General features: G+C 36.6%; 1 protein-coding gene across 1 annotated transcript in view; it reads left to right on the top strand.

Moving 5' to 3' along the window:
- LOC114353163 (protein stum) overlaps positions 1-23,311 on the top strand; it is a 95,312-nt gene that overhangs the window by 5,491 nt on the left and 66,510 nt on the right. The gene's annotated exons all lie outside the window — the stretch shown is intronic.

Below are 23,311 nucleotides of genomic sequence, written 5' to 3'. Positions count from 1 at the left end.
ATAATTATTCTCTTAGTAACCGTGAAAGTTTCAAACAATACTTATAACATAAAATACTCTTCAACACATAAAATATACACGGTGCTACTTTGTATTATGCCATTTACAGAGGTAACTATATCACTGACTGACACTGAACAAATCAAATCAAATCAGCATGACCAATGGTCTATATTCACTATGTTTAGCAGCAGATGTCCTATGGCTGAAATGATGATGAACATAAAAAAAAAATAATTGCCTTAAAATTTTCCTTTTTAATTTTGAGTATTTTATTTTATTGACAATCTGTTTTAAACTAACCACTTTAAATCATAACAACACATGCACATCAATTCTTGGCGATGGCGTGGTATTGAATGTGTAAGAAAAAAAATATTTCTCCCAATTCGTACTGCAAAACTAAATTTACTGTGTATGTAGTAACGTAAGTGCGCCTATTAACGACCCCCCAAAATTTGTATTCTATTACCGCCCTATTTTTCTTTCTTTCATAAAAGACATAATAACAGGTTCCCGAAAACACGTTACCTAAAATATATCTAGATATGTTTATTGACTATCAAAACGATTAAACTTTGTTTTCGTAAATAACCAGTAAACGGAGTTATTTGACATTAAATGGGACGCACCCGCAACAGACGCACTTTTCATACTGACGCGCTCCCAGCTACTTAAGGTGCACCTTGTTATTAATTAGCGATTTTAACACATTTAAAATAAGTATACCAACATGTTTTTGCATAACAATATTAATTAGTACTTTAGTTTCCTTAATAAACCCTCGCTGTATTTTTGTGGCTAAAATACAATTTTAAATAAGGGCGGTAATAGAAACACTTTTCATAATTTGGTTCCTAATAACGACCCATGGCGTTGTTAGAATTTTGATAAAGTATTTTGTTTTAGTGTTTATATGTTTAATTACGCATTTAATTCCATTTTGTTGTTTTAATCGATTCATAAGAATATTTCACATAAGTAAATCAATTAACGCCATACGTTAAATTGTCATAGGTTTGGCATAAAACTGCAATGAACATTAAAGAATATCTCTAATAATGTATGACGATATATTTTGTAAAAACCTGTTATATTCTAATTAGTACCTATTTGATATAAAATAAAACCTAATAAAAATGATACTTCACTGATCACGTCTTCATTAAAGTAGATATTTTAGCTGGTTACCGTTTTTTTTACGGTCGGTAATAGAATAAAGTAATATTCATAGTTAATTCCATTACCGCTCATAACTATAACGCCACCTGCAATGACTTTTATGCCTGTATTTTGGATATAACTAACATTTATGACATGACACCAAACCAATCATGCGTTATCACAACTACTATGTAACTTTTTAAGATCTTTTGAATAATAAATAAATAATTTAAAATAATTATACAGACAGTCCAATTGTCCATAGTTTAAATTAAAATACACAATTACACACAATTAAAATCAAAAACTAATTAAAAATTAAGTCTAATTAAAAATAAAATATTAAATGATTTTTTTTTTATTAAAACTCAAATAATTATAGTTTATATTATAATGACACCCACTACTCACTAGAACACCAGGTACCGTGTAATCAAGTATAATAGAGGAATTTATTATTCTACTATTTCTTCTTGATTATTTATTTATTTTCGAGAATGGTGCCTTTTCTCTTTTAATAATAAAAAATAAATATAAAAAAAATAACTTGAAAAAATCAAGTGGTTCCCGAGCCTCTGAGCGGGAATCGAACCCGTGCCTCTTGGAATATACCCAATTGAAGAGCAACTACCTCCCTGACAATTTTCAGCTAAATCGGTTCAGCCGTTCTTGAGTTATAAGTGGAGTAACTAACACGAAAGTCTTCGAGCAGTGTGTGTTGCCAGTGTTGACATATGGATCCGAAACGTGGTCGCTTACTATGGGCCTCATAAGAAGGCTCAAGGTCACCCAAAGGGCGATGGAGCGGGCTATGCTCGGAGTTTCCCTGCGTGATCGAATCAGAAATGAGGAGATCCGTAGGAGAACCAAAGTAACCGACATAGCTCGCAGAATTGCTAAAATCAAGTGGCAGTGGGCGGGGCACATAGCTCGTAGAGACGATGGCCGTTGGGGCAGGAAAGTTCTCGAGTGGCGACCACGGGCTGGAAAACGTAGCGTGGGCAGGCCTCCTACTAGGTGGACCGACGATCTGGTAAAGGTCGCGGGAAGAGCCTGGATGCGGGCAGCGCAGGACCGTTCATTGTGGAAAACCTTGGGGGAGGCCTTTGTCCAGCAGTTTATGAACAGTTCTATAAATGTAATATTTAGTTCCTAATTAGGACTAATGATACGTTTCACGGCTTCGCTCTCATGAATGTTTACGACCGTCAAAAGCACGTCGATAGATGGCGTTTTTAAGGATATTTCTCACCTCTTAACTATTTATTGAAATTTAGTTTGTCACATATCGTCATAAATTGTAGCCTATATATTAGCCTGGGTTATAAATAATAATACTGTAAAGTTTCAACAAAATCCGTTTATTAGTTTTTGCGTGAAAGAGGAACAAACATCCAGACATCCAGACAAAAAGGTTACAGTGAGCCAACCATAAAAGATAGACATATGCTGTAGCGGACTTTTTTATAGAACTTTTAAAGGGGAAAATCCTATCATACATAATTTATGGAAACTTTAACCGTTTACGCAGCGTCAGCTCTCAAAAGGAAAAAAATCACTGATTTGAAACATTCTTCATTGGTGCTCCGCTCCTAGTGGTCTTAGCGTGATGATATATAGCCTAAAGCCTTCAGGGATTAACGGACTATCCAACACAAAAAGAATTTTTCAAATTGGTCCAGTAGTTCCTGAGATTAGCACGTTCAACCAAATAAACAAACTGTGATTATTAAATTGCGCCACTACAAACCGTACCAACAGATGGCGCTGTTACGATCTTACTATGGCAAACTCCACCGCGCATACAATCCTGCATCGCGGTGACGAAGTTTTTTACCCTGCCCAGTATATATAGACAAACCAAGATTGTGTAAAATAAATGCTCTAACTCCTTATGGTGGTTGAGCGTCATGTTCCACAACTTCAGCTTTATAATATTAGTATAGATTGTGTGATTGAATACTCATTGTTACTACTTGAATTCAAAGATTATTTTCATCATTGTTATAAATAAATTAAAGTGTCTTTTCTATCACCACGTCTTATATCTAATTTTGTAACGTTTATCCGAAGTCAGCTTAAACTGGCGGTAATAGGCGCATTTACGTTAGATGGAGTAAGATTGTACAGAATTTCTGAAGTCTCAGGTAGACATTTACAGAAGAATATCTACTAAGTTAAAATAATCTGCTTGAGATATGTAAGCCTCAATTTATTGGATTAAATTAAATTTATTGTTCGTTGACGTTTTTGTCCAATATTAACGCGAAAGTAACTCTTTTCTGTCTGTCTGTCTCTCTTTCACGCCTATACCACTGAACAGATTTTGATTACATTTGGCATAGAGATAGTTTGAGTCCTGGGAAAGGACATCTTAGGATATTTATTTTTTGGTATTTGGAACAGGGACGCGCGCAATAAAGTTTTTCAGTGACAGACAAAATACCACGCGGGCGAAGCCGCGGGCATAAAGCTTTTAATAAATTATTCTTACCTTACCATTCTCCACAGCTAAAATTTTTATTATAGTATAAATATTTAAGATAACGTGCACGAATGTTCCCACAAAGTTATATAGAATCTAAAAAATAAAATTAATAAATTAATTTCCTATAATATTTTTGAATAAGCTTCTTGAATGATTTAAAAAGTGACTTACCAATAATTGAAAAGTGTTTTTGATGATATCAGAACTTTCCAAAATGTTTGTATAAGACGCAAATGTGCATTTCCAGTGGCTTTTTTCTTGAATCTCAATCCAGTGTCTTAACGCTTTTGTTAAAATGCTCATGATTCGGATAATATAAATCATATACACGTCGAATACAAGCAAAGTGAAATGGCAAATGGATTCATAGAGCATCAACCAATTGCTGAACAAATAAATGGTTATGCCTGACATAAGGAGATAGAAGAAAACAGGAATGATGATATAAAACCAATTAACAACGGTATATTTTCGTAAAACATCACGCGTGATAACTTTAGATCTGCACAAACTCTGTAGCTTCAATACGATATTAACATTGCAGTTTTTATATGATACAGACAAGTAAAATAGCCAGACGTAACCAAGGCTATAGCTTAAAAAATCTAACAAATTATTTAAATTCCAAAGTATATCACTTGAAAACCCTCTGAAAATAAGCCGTATGATGTACAAAACAATAATTATCGTAACCTTCATAAAGCTAAAAGCAACCGAAATATTACTGCTGTCAGTAATGAAGTTATCGCAAATTGTGTACATAGAGATGAATAATATTGAAGGAAAGAAATACAACGGAAGGAGAAACGCATATAAGTCTCTATCCAGGGCATTGTGGAGCAAATATTCACTGTGTCCAATGAAAGGTTTTCGAGACATAACACGTTCTATCGGAACGATAAATAGAAATGGAATAAATTCACTGTTAAAGTAGAGTACGTAGTGAAATACGTGTCTTTAATATCCATGATTGACAAGGCGGTGGATTCCGAGGTGTTTGAGTGTTATCGACAGGACATTATATTAAAACACACCAAAATTATTATGTACAGTCACGGAATGAAAAGGTTCGTCAATTTTCAAATTGATTCCTTCAACGAATCGCGAGCACATATTACCTTTTGAAACTATGTTACAGAATAATCTCGAGTTAGAGAAAATAATCTTTAACTGTTCGTCAGTAAAGTTCAAAATTATTCAGATCAAAATTGTTTGACGATTTATCTTGTCAAGAAGATTATTATGATTGATAAACTAAAACCTTCTTGTTGGTTCAACCTGCCATTATTATTTCTATTAAACAAAAAAAACTATTGTCAATTGGTCAATGTCCTCATTGCATTGCACTGATGGGATAGAAAAATAAACAAGCAAAACCTGCCCCCCTAGACAAAACACTTTTTGATCGAATCGAAAATCGAATCCGTCAAAACTCCATACAAAAAAGGGGCTTTTCGATGTTAGCAGCACTGTTACTTGCACTGTTATGTTGGCAAGTTTGACTCTTACAGTACAAGCGAAAACCGACACTAAGGTGACGAACCTTTTCATTCCGCGACTGTACCTAGTACTTATACATATTAAAGATAAAAGTCAAAATTCTTTATGGATTGGATAGCTTCTGTCGACTGTAGGTAGGTACCTTCCATTAATGTAATCGATGGTTTTCATTTAATAAAAATAAAGGTCACAGATAAAAACATGTAAGGCTGAGTTGCACCACCTCACTTTGACCGTAACTATGACAATAACCGGTGCTTTTTGTATGGAGTTTGACAGACTTTTGATGTTTGTCAAAGTTAAAGTAAGATGGTGCAACCCAGCCTTAGTATTATACATAGAGCAAGTCTAATAAAACTTTTAGTCTTCTATTGAAATGAACATAGAATTCTAATGGTAAAAGAAATTTTCCATGATGATGAACATAGGCGGTACGAAGTTTGCTGGGACAGCTAGTTGCTATACAGGGTGACTTTGTAATCAGTATCCATAAACTCTATAGAACAATTTAACAGTATAAATTAACTTAATTATTATTAATCGTGGTATTTTTCGCGAAAAAAAATATTGAAAATCTAATTCACTGGTGCCCGTATCTTAATTTTTAAAGGTTTTAAGGCTTATTTTCACGTACCATTATTTCTATTAAGCTTTGTAGTTAACTGTGTGTAGGTACTTATTTTTCTATGAACGAAACAAATATCCGCGTGTGCCAATTTTGAAACTGCGTGCAGCGTATAAAAATAAGTAAATACTTATGAAAAAAAAAAGTTTCCTTTACGTACATCAATAAGTTACTGATTCTGAGTCGCTCCTAAAAATTGGACACTGATTGCAAAATCACCCTGTATAATTTGAATGGATTGGCCCTAGACAAGGGCCTTCTTCAAGCAGGTCAGTAGCACGCTGAAGTGCGCCAAGCTATTAATCCGGGAGTGGCTGCAGCTGTCAATTACACTAATGCTTCGGAAGCTTTTACACTGAACGAGATTTCAATCGGGCTGGGGGTAATTAATAACATTACGGCGTACAGAAGAGGTGGATTCGGGTCAAAAATTGGCAGGTTAGAAACGAATTTGGAAATTTCTCCAGCAATTCATAGTCATCAGCATCATTTCAGCCACAGGACGTCCAATGCTGAACATAGGCCTCCCTCAAAGATATGGAAATCATTGATGGGTTGGTAGCGGCTTGCATCAAGCGCCTTTCTACTAAGAGGTCTTAGGTGTGCACCTTTAAGAGGTCGTTTGTCCAGCTTGTGGGCGGTAACTTAGGAGCCCTAACAGCATAAATACATGTAGGTACATAAGAGTACCTGGGTCATTCCACCGGCCAAGAAAATCACGTGTCCGGGGCCAAAAAGTACCCGAATATCATAATATTTTAGTAACAAATATTTTTATCTAATAGTATAACTTTGGTTCTTGTTGTTAAACCACAGAGATAGTTAATAATAGTTAATTAAGTAATTTAAAAAAAATCGTAAGTCGTCAAAAATTGATTACCACGACGTGTCCGCGCTCCCGATTTCAGAACTAATTTGCTCGTATAAATAAATCCGTTATCATTACCGCTTTCAATGCTTATGTAATCGATTACTGATTAAATAAACATTGTTAAATTAAATACGATATAACTATATGACTAAAAGGTTTTGTAAAATAACTATTTGAAGTTGTGTCCGGGCATTAACCGTGATTACCCCGACACGTCACTAATGTGCGCCTACGTCCCTAGCTACGCAATTTAGAAACGATAATGCAACTCGTCGCAGGATTTCGGAGTTATCGAGATAAGAATATGATTACCCCGACCTTGGTTCAGTGCACGATTGATTTACTCTATCCTGTTTTTTTAGGTTTCTTTACATGGAAAGTTCTTGAGAATGTACAGGAATAATGGTCCATGTAACCGCATTTTTGTGTATTAAAACATATGGGATTCAACTTACAGATTGGGCAGGGCTCAGGATAAACCTTAATTTTTTGACTACCCCGACCTTGATTACCCCGACTTTTGTCACCGAGTAATCAATAATACTGTAATTTTACTAATGAATGATTAACTAAATAACGTTTAATAAGCAAAATTACCCTTTACTAAAATGAAATCCTATCTCCTATTAATACATAATGTTATCCCTCAAAATTGGCAAGACCCCTGGACTCGACCTTATCACCGCTGAAATGCTGTAAGCCGATGTAAACTCCGCCGTTAACGTCCTGACACCTGTCTTCGAAAACATCTGGATGGAAGAGGAACTCCCAGACGACTGGCATGTTGGCGACAGATCTGGTAACACCGGTGCTAGGCCGTGGGGAGAATGTTGGCGACAGATCTGGTAACACCGGTGTTACCAGATCTGTCGCCAACATGGCATAAGGGGCTTCTAATTATTGTGCCGAAAAAAGGGTAAAGCAAGGGTATCAGTACCGGAAGACCCAAGAGATGCGATCTGGAGTGAGGAATTGCACACCGTTGGTGCAGAGGATGTCCAACGAGTCCACAATTTCACTTACCTCGGGAGCATCGTTTCAGAGCCTGGAGGTACCGAAGAGGACATCACTTCGCGCATTGCCAAGGCCAGAGCTACCTTCGCACAACTTCGAGCCGTATGGCAGTCACGGAAATTGACCCAAGCAAGATCAAAATATTCGGGTCCAACGTCAAACCAGTTCTGCTCTATGGGCGTGAAACGTGGAAGTTCACTAAGGTTATCTCGTACCAGCTGCAGATCTTCTTCAGCCGCTGTCTTCACCGAATTCTCCAAAATCTTCAAACGACGAACTTTTGGAACGCTGCCACGAAATACCGATCTTTCAGCAGAATAAACGCTGCAAGTGGAACTGGATCGGCCACACTCTCCGAAGGGACCCCGATCACATCCCCAAGCAGGCTCTAGATTGGAACCCCCAGGGAAAGTGCAAACGTGGTCGCGCCAAAAAAACATAGCGGCGCACTGTTAAGACTTGGAGCGAGATCAAACACGAAGCTCAAGACCAAATGCGATGGAGGACTGTTGTGGACGCCTTCTGTCCCATATAGGAGACATAGGACATTGAGTCACTAATATTATATGTATAATGTATAAATGTATGTTTTTTACTCTTTTACGCAACAACTACGTAACAGATTTTATTGAAACTTTACAATATTGTCGTTTATACATCAAAATAACAAATGGCTAGTTATAATAACATTTATTTTACCATAACTTTAAAAAAACCTTAGAAAATAAAATATTTTGTTTTATTTTTGATTACTCTGACCCCCAACTTTGATTACCCCGACCATGAAAATTTTGATGTCGCATAACTTTTTATTCCTGCTTGCTACAGATGGGCCAATATAAAAAATATGCTCATAATAATGTCTATTTTGAAATGTTTTACCTAAACTTACTCTAAATTAAAAAATAAAAAAGGTCGGGGTAATCAACAAAATAATCCAGATCCGGAGAATGACCGACCTACAACTTGGCTTCTCGGCAAATGTATAGTAGGAATCAAATCAAATTCTACTTTAACATTCGAACGTTACATGCTGACAGGCACAGGGTAGGTAACATTGTGTATTTTTTTTACAAAAGAACTCTCGTGGCTCTCATTCGGACAACTGAAATTATATTTAGCTTAATGTCGTCTCTAAGGTTAGAAAAACCTTGTAAGTTCATTTCGCAGGGTGTAAATTGTAAGTCCGAGGGTAGTTGCATGCGCTCGTTAGTGCATACGCCCTTGAACCGGCGACCACGCCTGAACTGCGCCAGCCGAAATATAATTGATATTTTTAGCAGAATTCAATTTAAGTATTCATAAAACTTAAAATGATGATTCCTCCGTGGTTGAGGATTCCGGGTGAAGCGTCCACCTTCGGACACAGGCCAAGAGTATCCTCGTTGTGTATAAAAAAAATTGTAATCGAAAATATTCACAGACATTTTTGAAAATCAACACAAAATACGTTATATTTCCTCAATACAATCTACATGCTAAAGACAATTGATAAGTGAATCAGAAATTTTGGATTATCCATAACATTATTGTTATTAATCTAGAGATCTAAGATGTCTTAAATGAAAAAAACTAGAAGCAAGATATGAATGGCTTGTCTCAAATACCTAGCCATACCACAGAATAATAATAAGTACTACGTACAGAAGTTTTACTTCGCGAAGGTATTTAAAAAAATGTATGCTCAATGTCATTAACAATATGGTGTAATTTAGCTTGTCTCAAGAGTCAAGCAAGTTTGTCAGAAGTTTTGTTGACAAACGTCAGTGATCGGTACTGCGCCGAAGCTATAGGGCTGACTTCGGTAAAATGATGTGACGTGAGATGCCAATCTGCAGAAAATGTCGGAGGAAATACCNTGCACGGTTTCTAACCATAATATTTATTTATTTATGTTATGTTATTTAAGTATTTTCATATCCCATAGTACAAGCTTTGCTTAGTTTGAGACTAGAGGCGCAGTGTTAAAATATTATGTCGAAGGATATTTAATTTTATTATTTATTTATTAACTATTTGAAGATTACGTAAACCGTCATCCAACTTACGGTTTGTTTTTACACTGTGGCGTCAACGCGTCGCGCGAGTGTCAGCGCGAGTGTCAGTGCGAGGTGTGCGGGGGCTGAGGTAAACAAATGCACGGCATCGAGGCGGTAAATCCTAGCCTTAACTACTTATTTACCTCTCAGTGTCTTCAGGCAACTTAAAAAAGTACATTCTGTGTTTTTATTATTATTTAGGCAGTTAAATACTGCACAGTATTTAGTACACCATTTTCTTTATTTTTTTCCATCATACACAAGAATACGCGTGCGTGAGTCAATGTTCGCTCGTATGTGAGGCCTTGTCGAATAGTAACTCTTGTAGGGGGCAATCGTGCGTGTTTTGTTTTCGATGTAAACTCGCGGAGATGAACAGGCCTGGCCATACTATGTATTGAACTAAATAATAAATGGGACGTGTGCTCTGCTGAAAAGGGGCCCAAGTACTGAATAAATATTTTTATTTACTTACATTTTTATTTTGAATAGGTATGGCTATATCACGACAACATCAAGATTAAATACGCGATAGTATTAAGAAAATTTAGATTTTCAAAAGGTTGTACCCTACATAAAAATGCCTATACCTACCTGAAGTCCTTAATCACAATACCACAGCTTGCAATGTTCGAACAGGGCAGGGACCTTCCAGTACTCACAGTAGGAATCCAGTTCAACAACCTGCATGCAAGGGCTATGCGTGTACAACTACCCGCATAAGCTGCACGCATCATTCATTAATTATGTATGGGAAAAATATATTACATCTTGGGCAGTCGCCCTTTAGGTTTTTTAGATCGGGCTTACTTTGAAATTGACGATTTTCTATAAAAATGCAGTGATTTTGTAAGATTCAAAATATAAGAATATTATATTAATTAAATTCTTACATGTCAATTTGTCATCATGCCCGATCATGAAACTAATTTTGGTAAACTATATTAAATTAATTTAATAGTTTACCAAAATTTGATTTGATTTAAATTATTATCTAGTTGCCTTAGTGCACGTGATAGTTCTGCTTAATTTACGCATTAATAAATAACGTTTAGGGCCAAATAACTGGTTTGAAAATTGGTAACAATTTATAATACTTATTTATTACTTCGTGTAGTCTAACTTATAGTACATTATTTATCATGGTGACAATAACCTAACCTAGTAGCAGTTCTAAAACGGTCTCAGGTCTTTTATAGTAGGTACCAGATTTTGTTACTCGGGCTAGCGGCGCGGCAGCGTCAATATTGAACTGCCGATTCTAGCGTCACGAGTTCGGATCCCGTCGATTGCTAAACTATTGTGGCCTAACTTACTCTTAAACAAGCATGGGTTTTCTTTAGCTTATATATAGGGGTTGAAGGATATACTATAGATAATTTTTGCAGTACAAATTGATAAAACTCAACTGAATACTGCCCCCCAAGAAACTCTTATTAATTGGTATTCGACCCAAAAACTATCTTTCTTTGATATGCGTACGTTATACCTTCTTAACATGGCATCATAACCCAAATAAACAGCTCCTATAAACGGAAAATCAGGTTTCTGAACGCACTCCAACATAATTAAAAAGCAAAATTATTCCACCCCGTGTGATTAACAACACACCCCCACCTACAACCACCCCCGTACACCCCATTTCTTCATACAATGGTCAGTAGTTTCAGAACTGCCTTGTGAGCCATGCCGTAGTCTTAGAAACCTCAACTCAAAACAAAAATAAACAATATTTTTTCGTGATAAAACCTTATTTCACAATTATCAAAAAGTTTACGACAAAAAAAGTTAAGTGATTTTTTAAATGCAAGGAGGTGACATGTATTTTTATTTTCAAGTGGATATGTGTGCTAATTTTTTATCATGGCGGACAAGAAATATAACCTTCGCGTCTTGAAGCGAACTTTTTATAGAAGAAAACGTTTTTTGTTTAATCTGGCTTATTAAATTCTCCTTTTCGTGATGTTTGTGTTATCTGTGCATTGAGAATTCTTTTTCAAAAATGTCATCTGCGATGACGTATTTTCGCGCCAAAAAAACTATGATGGTGGACGCATTTTCGGTTATATTTTACGTGTTTAAAATCAAATTGAAATGACGACACTGGAACCGTGTACTGTGATTTGATAATAGCGAAAATGTGAACTTGTGTGTGTGTTGGAATTTGTGTATTTACAAGATTTTTGACTGTGTTTGTGAATGTGTCTTACTTTGGCTGATGACATTGGTTTTGTAGGTTGGTATTACTTTTTTATTACTTCAAAAACTATTCTAATGTTTTTTTATTTACCTTTAATCATACTTAAAAACTGTTCTTTTCGTGGTTATAATATTCAAGTGACACATCATTTTCGAAATCTTTGATAAAACAAAATATATATATGTTAGAAGTAAAGTTGTTTGTAACTCCTATGAATTTATCTAGGGAATACTTAATCTCTTTTTTTTTCATTCTGTTTCACTGTTCGTTCGCAATATACAAAACGTTTTCCCGAAAAGATACACGTTTTCCGAAAAAATTGGCACAACATTTTCTCTATGGACACTTATTCAAGCGTATCCGCAGGCAAAGGCGAGTGTTACAACCGTACAATTTATTCAAGATACATAAACCATCTAAACTATAGTGACCTCATAAAAATATGGATCAACCTATAAGAAAGCAGGCTCAGGGCTGGGACCTTGGTTTTCCATGCAAGCCTAATTAATTGTATGCTATACGATTTACCTTGCTCCTTCGTGTGATCAAAATAGTTTTATGCCAAAAATGTGTATTACTTGTTAAACTACGTATATAGCAGCGTTTACTTTGAAATAAAATCGTCAGTTAATAAACTGTAACACTTGGGAAGCAAGAAAAACTTTTTGAACGTTTCCTGACACGTATAGTTAGATTTTATCAAAACAAAAACATAGGTACGAATAAACAAAAAAATACCTCACACATTTGTCATATATTGCGCTATGACAGACAATTTAAGACATAATAAAAAATACTCAACAACTTAAATTTTAATTTAAGGTGTTCTAAGGTGTTTTTAAGCGTAGAGGACTAAAAGAAAGTATTAACAAAGTACTAAATTTTTTGACATTTTCTTATTTTAGTTAGTTTGGGAATCTACGGAAAATTCACGCACTATTATTGTAATGCGGTGCGACGCGGCGTCTTGTTCATTATGTCATTGTTTTAATTCCTCTCAATGTCAAACCAGACGTTAACGGGTCATAAGGTCCTACAACTATTAAAATTACAGATCGAAGAGCACTTACGTCAAACTGTTTTATTTCAATTGTAACAAATTACAGCTTGTAATTAAATAGTTTTGTCCGCTTTCGTGGGTGCCAATCTACCCGCCGATCTGCAAGGTCGCATCGCGTTGCTAGGTATTGGAATACATTTTGATGTCTTGTTTTTAATTAGTTTTGTTATATTAGTTTATTGGCGAAGACTCACGTCCGTATTCACAAACGAGGCTTGCTTAAGTGAAGTAGCAAATCGAAAGCACAACGTTGAATAGGTAGAGCTCTATGATTGATTCGTGTCACTCGTTTGTCACCCAGTGCGTCCACGCAAACTGTGAGACCTCATAGTATCTAATGTTTGCGAATACGGGCGTTAGTATGTTTCTTTTTGAAGCAATCATGGCGCGACAGTCTAGTGAAAGAATCAACCTATTCGTCAATTGATGAGTGAATTGAATCCAGTTTTTTTTACCTATAAACTTAAGGACTATTTCATACCTATTGGACATGATAGGGGAGGGTGTTATATCATTAATCAACTGAATTAATTTAAGCAATTCACACCGATATTAAAAATTCATGGGTAACAGGTGACCACATCTATTATTCAAATAACTCTTTACAGCATTTTATCAACAAATAAATAATAACTAAGTAGAGCTTGTATAGGTACTAAATAGTCAACAGATATTATATTCATTTAGTAACAGAACACATACTTTATGTATAATAGTAATACTCCGGTTCATCACACTAACATTTGCCCCCGGTGTAATTCGATCACTACCGGAGAAAACTTTTTCAAATCTGAGGTACCTATTGGGGAGACAAGCCCAATCCACCTCGAAGAAATGTAATTGCACAGTGGCTCCATCTATGCGGCTACTGGACTGAAGCAGACAATGAACTCGGCCAGTCGGCATACACACAGGAAGTGCTGTAGAGGTAGCGTCGGCAGAAAAAGCACTTATATTAGAAACTAGCTGACCCGGCGAACTTTGTTCCGCCTTAATGGCAATAAATAAGCAGACTTTTTTTTTATTTCGAACGGGATAAAAAGTATCCTATGTCCTTTTCATGGCTCTAAACTACCTCCCTGACAATTTTCAGCTAAATCGGTTCAGCCGTTCTTGAGTTATAAGTGGAGTAACTAACACAACTTTCTTTTATATATGTCACCGGAAAATAATAAGACTCGTAAGTTGATCAATTTTCTAGGTAGTTGATCAACTCTCGGAAAATAATAAAAGGCATTTGAAATGTACTATTTAACGTATGTATTTTAGTAAGTTGATTAATTTACGGCGTCTTGCCGTTAAATCATCTGACAAAGGCAAGGTGCACGTTGATTGGTTAAAAGACTCACGTGCTTTTATACCGCTCCCCGCCACCCGGCCGCCGCCATTACCGGTTTAAACGTAAACAAATCTATCTATTTTCTTTATTTAAAGTAGTAAAATAAGCAATTGTTGTTTTGTGTGGTAATAATTTTCATTATAACGCGTCATTTTATTTATGATGAGTGAAATGCAGTTTGTAGTAGTAGAAATAAACAAACTTACTTATTATTAATATAACTTACAATAATAAAACTCTAAGCTCCAATATATTTTTTAAACATTTTTCATTTATTTAACTATATAGCATAGACGAACTTTAATATCCCTATCTCTAAAATGTAAATATTAAAACAATATCTCTAAGTGTTTGTAACTCAATGAATAAACACTTGCTAAATGCTTATAATTAATGCTGTCGACCAATCAGAGAAAAGTGTATTAAGTGACGGATAATAGTGTACCGTCAAATAGTACACTGGGCAACGATTGGCCCATTTGTGGATGATTTTACTTGTAGCAATATAGTTAATTATTAAATTACGGCTAGGTACCGTAAGTTGACCAATTAGCTAAAATTCGACGCGTTAAATAGTACATTTCAACTGCCGTTTGTTATTTTCCGAGAGTTGATCAACTTCCTAGAAAATTGATCAACTTACGAGTCTTGTTATTTTCCGGTGACATATATACACCACTAAATTTTTATCACCGAAAAAATTTTAACAGGTTATGTAGAAACGTGTGGAATATTAAAAGCAAAAGAAAAAGAAATGGAGTTAATTTTTTCATGAAGTTAATTTTTTTATTAAATTTTCGTTAGTCCGTATTTTACGCGTCACAGCTGGGTCACTCCGCCGCTCGCTAGAGTAGTCGTACGCGCTCGCACGTTGCATCGATCTGTCTGTCTCGCTCACGCCTCGACCACGCTTCCAGTGTTATTATTACATACTTAGCTAACTTAGACCATTATTAATTCTAATAAGTGTTACATTATCGTACTTAAATAGTGCTAGCGACGCGTGTGTCAATAAATTACCAATTTTAGGAGGATATTTTGAGTCACTTTATTTTACTCTTTTTTTTGCACAAATGGGATCAGTATCAATAACTCATTACCCAGAATTTTTTTTTTCGGTGAATAAAATTTAGTGGTGTATAGATTGATGTAATTTTCATTAAATTAAATATTTTCTTGTCTTCTTCATGAGGTCATATTATGGTTTCCACAGCAAGAGTACGATCCTCTAATTTAACAAAGATAAATGGAGGATTTGATTTGACCTATATTCCCCGCGCTGATCAGACGTGTTGGGGACTTTGCTTGTCATATTAGTAATATATAAATTATATCGAACATCATAACGCTATCTAACTTATAAATTAACTTCTCGTTGCTGGTTACTTTTTCCTCTGAAATCGAAATTATGCGTCTATTACGAGTGACTTTGAACGTTGAACCTTTTTTGAAAACGATCATTTTGAAAATTTACTCTGCAACAACAATGGTCGTTTTGAAAATCCTTGGAAGGCTTTTTCCCAGCTGTGATGTCTTTTGCAAAAAGGATAATGATGGGTCAACGACAACCAGGTCCATAGTCAAAAGTATCAATAGAAGTAACTCTTCCCTTTTGTGATTAAAAACTGTCTCTGCCGACGCTACTGGTGTGTTTGCTTGCATACCGCCGGGATCGATATTAATACACGTGCATAAACTGTGCCACAGCAAGGTCGAAATTTTGACCTCCACCCTACACTTGTCTTATCAAAGTCTCATCATGTTTGTATTCCTTTGCTGGACAGTTTAATTACTCCTTCGATGATAATTTCGACAAGCTGCGGTTGCAGGTACGAATTCTGTAGAAGGCAAATGTTTCGTTCAGCCAAACGACGTCCTCTGCTGGACAAAGGCTTCCCCTAATGGATGTTTATGAAATCTATATTCCTCATCCTATCTATCTGGTTAACGTGGGGAGTGTAGACTAAATCCTCCATTTGCCTCTCTGGTGATAAGAGTCGGTCTCTTGCAGCGGAGACCAAATGACCTGATTGTATAAAAATATTTTTAACAATGTTGGTTTATTAATTACTAGCGACCCGCCCCGGCTTCGCACAGTTGCCATGGAATTTCCCGGCTTTTCTCTTTAGTCCAGTCAATGAATGCCTTAACGACGGTGTAGAGAGAAATCCGTGGAACACAATTTCTGACCTCGGGACTTTATTTAGCCTAGTTAGGTGGTGAACATAGCAAAAGTCCCCGCCCTTAGCCCTTGAGCCGGCGGGGAGAGGGGGGTTTAAAGGTACCACTTTTCGGTTTTTCGCTTAATCCTCGGAAACTATGCGTCCTAGTGACATGACTACTATAAACCAAAAAAAGGTTATTCAATTTGCTACAGGTGAGACCGTCAAGTTTTTCTATATCTTGTATAGTTTTTACGGCATCTGCTCTAGAAGGTCTGTAAAATTGGAAATTTTATTGTTGTCTTACATGTTCCTTTCAGGAGAAAATCGACTAAATCAACATTGAGCAAACACTATAGACATGCGGGAGCATATTAAGCCTAGTTCCAGGGAGGGGACTGCACCGTGCGTATATTTAGACGAACCAATTAGAGCCACTTTTGACTCCTCATCATTCAAAAACTGCTGTGCATTAACACTTCAAATTTGGCTCATGTATTGAGACTTGCAAGATAAGTCCCCTCCCTGGAACTAGGCTTAACATGCTCCCGCATGTCTAGAATGATTGCTCAATGTTGATTTAGTCGATTTTCTCCTGATGGAAACATGTAAGACAAAAATAAAATTTCCAATATTACAGTCCTTCTAGAGCAGATGCCGCGAAAACTATACAATTTATAGAAAAACTTATCCATCTCACCTATAGCAAATTGAATATGCTTTTTTTGGTTCAAAGTAGTCATGTCACTAGGACGCATAGTTTCCGAGGATTAAGCGAAAAACCGAAAAGTGGCACCTTTAAACCCCCCTCTCCCCGCCGGCTCAAGGGCTAAGGGCGGGGACTTTTGCTATGTTCACCTCCTAACTAGTCTAAATAAAGTCCTGAAGTCAGAAATTGTGTTCTACAGTTTTCCATCTATAATGCTTTATTGACTGGACTACTTCTATAATATGCATATTTTATACCTATAAACCTTCATCTTGAGTCACTCTATCCATTATAAAAACCGCATCAAAATCCAAGCATAATCCAAGTTCTAAAAGTGACTTTGTTTTATGCTATGTAGTGATATCACATGCAACTTACCTGATAGTCTCTGTTATCTATCTAAGCCTATCTAATCTGAATGAGCCAAGTCAGAAACCTTCAGTGGGTCTTGAAGTCTGACATCAGATTTGGGACCTATACTGAACAACCCAAAGAAGAAAGCAATTAAAACGCTTCAAATTCTATGTAGTTACTTTCTCACTTATCCTTCCAATTTTAATAAATCTAAGCAATTAGAAACAAATGCAAGCCGCATATAATTCCAATTAGCAATTAAAATGAACCCTGACCCTTGGACCGGCGCCAGGCAATAAGCCACTCGGCTGTCAGAGCGTCTTATCAGTGAGGAGTTTTTGATCCTGAACAAAAACTAGCTGTCTACATAATGAAGAAAATAATCTTTATTCTACAATCCTCCTTCATGTAAATAACATCATCATTGCAGCTAATCTAAATCGACTCCTTCATTTGACATGCAAACAATATAATTTCAGCAATTCTAAAACGAAGTCCTTCTGCTGAAGACCTAAGAAAAAAACGTAGCAAACTAAACGTTCTTGTAGTACCTACCTACAATCAGCGTCAAATAGTTCGTGTCGTGACACCCAAAGTAGCCAAAAAGTTCGCAAAACGTCTTTGTTTCAATGCAAATAAGGTTGTGTTGATAATTTTTTGGCCACTTTGAGTGTCACGAAATATTTGACGCTAACTGCACGACGAGTAGTAGGTGCAAAAAGTTTCTTGATCTGAACTGAGATGCTGTCTAGGATAGTCCCCGTTGAATCATCTTCTTGATCATCAATAACAGCCCTTCACAGTCCACTGTTGGACTATGAGCCTCCTCCACTATAGTGGAAGGTTTTGCCATCATCCCCACGCTTGGCAGGTGGGTTGGAGATCGCAGTTTAAAAGATTGATGTTTTTCAGAGAGCGCAGCTGCCCGATCTCTGTTTGATGTGTAGTCCCTAAGTCGCATCTTACGACACCCGTGGGAAGAGTAGAGTTTGGTGACAAAAGTATTCTACTCTGCCGTCACCACACGGCTTCCCCGTTGAATAGCTTAAATAAAGACTATCCTATGGTTTTCCCTAGATCTCAAAGTTCTAAAACTATCTCTTCATTTTCTTCACTAAACTGGTTCAACTAGAAAAAGTTTAACAGACAGATAGAATCACTTTCCCATTTTATTATTATGGATTGTTCAGACTAACTAGACTTTAGCATTCACCCCGGTGACCTTGCTGCCAAGTGTAAGTACGGAGCCTTGGCGAAGTTCATTAGAACAAAGCAATGTCGCTCCAATAATGTGTAGAGCGCTTTTTGTAAGTATTGGTATATTATTAACAAATTAGGGTTAATGGTCTGGCCGTAATGTTAACCTGGAAGGGTTTGATCGTGGGTAGCTGTAATAAGCAATGTTTATAAGATGAACAGACGATAGCATCGTTCGTTCGTTCGTTTCAGCCAAATGACGTCCACTGCTGGACAAAGGCCTCCCCTAAGGCTTTCCACAACGACTGGTCCTGCGCTGCCCGCATCCAGGCACCTCCCGCGACCTTTACCAGATCGTCGGTCCACCTAATAGGAGGCCTGCCCACGCTACGTCTTCCGGCCCGTAGGTGCCTCGTGAACTTTTCTGCCCCAACAGCCATCGTTTCTACGATCTATGTGCCCCGCCCACTGCCACTTGATTTTAGCAATTCTGCGAGCTATGTCGACGATATCATATCAAGCTAAAAACTAAGACAATATGGTAATGTCTGAGGTGCTATGGATTTGTTAAGAATCAAACCTAAAACATTTCGCTTGCTGGGCGACTGCTCTTACCACTGACTTACTCTAGTTTTTCCAAATTTAGTTTATTTTAGGTATCAGGAAATAATGGCTTCAATTTCTCATACACGCCAGATACGAGGTATTAAAGCAATTCCCTCTCCTCGTTCATCATCATTTCAGCCAGAGGACGTCCACTGCTGACCATAGGCGTCCCCCAATGAATTCCACATTGCCCAGTTGGTAGTGGCCTGCATCCAGCGCCTTCCTGCTTTATGAGGTCGGTCGTCAGTCCACCTTGTGGGTGATTCTCCTCATTGCTGCACTATAATTTAAACTGAGCGAGCGGCGCAGGACCGGTCTTTGTGGAAATCCCTGGGGGAGGCCTTTGTCCAGCAGTGGACGTCTTTCGGCTGAAACGAACGAACGAACGAATTTAAATTGAACCCAAAACCTATCTATTTAATAAATACAAGCGAGTTCCACCCCAGGACGGTAATTTAACAAGTTAATTATATCACGTGGCTAGTAACAAAACGGAGCGTTTAGTCAACCCAATGGTAAAGCACTGTAATTTCCGTCCTTTCGCATCGGTTTGGATTCGTTTAGGATTTTCGCGAAAATTATTAAGGCATTCCGTTTTTGATGTTATTAAATTCTGAAGGCATTTTAAGGTGTACTTTTGTGCGGCACGGCAAGGAAAAGCTTCTAAACTATCATTATTTCCATTTTGTAGTACCTAGATCGCCTAAGGAAATGACCAAGGACTGCCTGTCCTTGCGTCCTATACGACTGTATATCATTAGTGAAAACGTTTTGGAGATGTAATACCTACTTATTAAAGGGCCCGTTATAGTTAAGGGTCACTTTTGTGCGATTAAACAGCGTTTATTTTGCACATTTAGTTTTGATTGTTAGTGTGAACTATGTAAGAAGAGTGCCTATTACTCGTATGAGACTTCGATATTATGGAGACTGCTTGCACCATGAACACGGATCAACTGAATAAAATGCTTTAATATTTGTGATGATAACTTGAACTTAGCAATGTTGTATCGTTGCGACACTTTGCTATTATGTTTTAGCTGAGTATTGTGCAGTATTATTTAGCTACGTTTGAACACTAGCCAAATTAATAAATATTAATTCGTTCTTGAAGTCCAGAAGAAGACATTTAATTTTGCAGGCAGATTTTTTAATTAAAGAAATAACTTCATTCATACAAATGCTAACGATCAAAGGACAGTCAACGCTGATCCCCTCTTCTGTATTATTAAACAAGTCAGTGTTATTTCCATGTCATTTTTTAATCCTTAGCTAGGCTTCTCGTCTTGTTGAAATAGGCCTCTTCTTAAATGTTCATCAATAACATCAGTAATCAGTATTCACCCTGTAATTCTTAGACAATCATCTATAGGATGTCCTAGGACCGTAAGTAGGTTATTCGTATATTGAAAATTTATCAAGAAAGACCGCAATTCCATTATTATAATGTAGCAATTCTAATTACATCGAAACAGTACCTAAGTTGTATCGACCACGTCCTCAATGTTGGTCGGTCATGCGAACAGAGTATTACGAACTCGCGAATCTTGTAAACTGCATAAAACGTAAATAACCGCCACACAATTAATTGTAAACACCGTTGAGGACCTGTTCTGGGAAAATCTTCCATATTTAGTCCAGAAATAGCGGAAATTATTTAATAGTTCGGCCGAATTCTTGGCGGGTAGAGCGTCAGTATCAGCGGGTTAGACGAAAAGGTGGTTCAAATATTTTTTCTTTTATCATATTATGTTATAAACATAAAGATAACACGAAGATTTTTTTGTGGTATAAAAATACAATTATAGTTTTTGAAGAGACGGTACAAAAACGACCACTTCAAAAACATCGATTGTTTTTGTAAACCACTCAAACGTTGTTACTTAAATGATCGACGTACTGTTGTAGCGTATGTAATTATGAATTTCATTTAAAAACATACTGTAACGTTGGCATCATCAAGCCAGCAGCCGTGACTTTAAATGTTGAAACAAAAATGCTTCAAAATTTTTATCTCAGAAGTCTCAATGAAAGAAAGAAAGAATGAATGAAGAATCTATTGCATAAGCAAAAGCCAAAAACTAATAAACTAAAAGGCAATTTTAGTGCCATAAAGCGTTCTGTCAGTTACCCATGCCCGTTTTCACCATCAATCCCTAATTTTAAGTGACCGCTATGAAAAAAAAATCCTGTTGTGTTGTCCTTGGGTCACTTAAAAAATAGGGATTGATGGGGAAAACGGGCATAGTTAAGTATCTTGAATCAAATCGTACCCGCTACCACTCGCTCCACTCCCAATCACATTACCAGCACGTAACACGGTTGTTCCAAATACTTAAACGTATACCATATTATAATTACCGCGTATCAGAAGGACTCAAAACTAGACTACCATGTCTACTTGTCAGAGGATGCAAATGTCGCAATAATTTTAGACCTATTCAATATCTACTTAGTTCGAAAACTTTGAAACTTTTCAAAAATCTTCAACATTATAAATCTCACTCCATTCCAACTCCGAACCTTTCCATTTATTTCGTTGTATTGACAGTTAACTTTCCCCCGGGACAAATTTAACCTACACTGGTTGGATTTTTATTGGCGGTCAAGTTGTAGATCCTGGCATAGGAGAAGGTGGGAAACAGTCCCGTAAAATCTCAGTCCATAATCGAAGGCGTAACCTCACAGATTTGTAGCGTTTTTCTATTATAAATTACATCGTACTCATATAGGGTATTGGCCCGACAAGTAACTCGCCGGTAAAGCAATAGCGGGCAAGGTCTCGATACACATCTCTCAGGGTTTTAGCTATCGGACCGACGATATTTTACATGTATTTATTTACTACGTGTATAATAATAATGTTTGTACACTTCGGTAGATTTGTAGAGATATTGAAGTTTCATAATGAAAATGAAAAATCTTTGTTCAAATTACACCAATTTGTAACCTGCGGCCGCCCGCGACTTCTTACGCATAGATCCCATTTTAACCACTTGGGGGTGGAGTTTTGTAAAATCCGTTCTTAGAGAGCACCTACGTTCTAAAAGGATCCCCACGCAAAATTTGAGACTCCTAGCACTTTTAATTTTTGAGATTTTGTGAGGAGTTAGTGAGTCAGTCAGTGACCTTTTGCTTTTATAGATGTAGATTGAAAATATTATGTACAGTTAATAAAATAAATATTTATCAACCTCGTTTCAATCGAATGATTAGGGCAAAAGAAAATTTTATTTACGAGTATAAATACGTTTATCTAATTTCTAAGCTCTGTAGTAGTCATATTTGTGTGTACACGAACTAATAAGTAACTAGTAGTCAAGCAAGTTTCATTTATTTACAGGGTGTAAAAAAAAGTAGTGTCAAGCCGAAGTCAAGAGGTAGAGCATCACTAGGGCTATTCAAATCACCATGTATGTTCCGCGATTTTTGATAGTTTTCGAGATAAGATTGTTTTAAATTTCTGTGCTTAGGCACCTTTTTGTTCACTGTAGCGCGAATAGTCAAGTTACATGCCTGATTTTTTTATTATTATTAGATGAATATTAGGCCTAGCTGATTCAGAAGTATTTACATCCATAACACGAATGTACACTAAAATCCTGTAAGTATATTGTAAAAAAAACATAACTCAAAAACTATCAAAAGTTGCGGTGATTTTGGTAGCCCTAGTGATGCTCTACCTCTGTGCTTCGGCTTGACACTACTTTTCGGGACACCCTGTATATGTTTCTTTTAATGTATGTTTTACCCAAAACAATCTTTTAATATTAATAATTACTAATTCTAAAGTCATCTCTACGTCTAGAGTCAAATTACGGAAGCAATTTTTTCAATCACTGACAAAATTGAGCGACAAGGAATCAACTACGCGGCTTCTTTTATCCAATTTCTTTTTACAACTAAATAACCTATCTTTATTTGTCTTTGTTTTTATTCTATTCTAATTGTTAACATTCTTACGGCCGAATACTGAAACGCCA

The sequence above is a fragment of the Ostrinia furnacalis genome, unplaced genomic scaffold, assembly GCF_004193835.3.
Source record: "Ostrinia furnacalis isolate ACB-3 unplaced genomic scaffold, ASM419383v2 OfSCF1632, whole genome shotgun sequence".
In the NCBI taxonomy this organism is placed as follows: Eukaryota; Metazoa; Arthropoda; class Insecta; order Lepidoptera; family Crambidae; genus Ostrinia; species Ostrinia furnacalis.
Note: the sequence above shows the minus strand (reverse complement) of the source record. Positions and strands in the feature narration are given on the sequence as shown.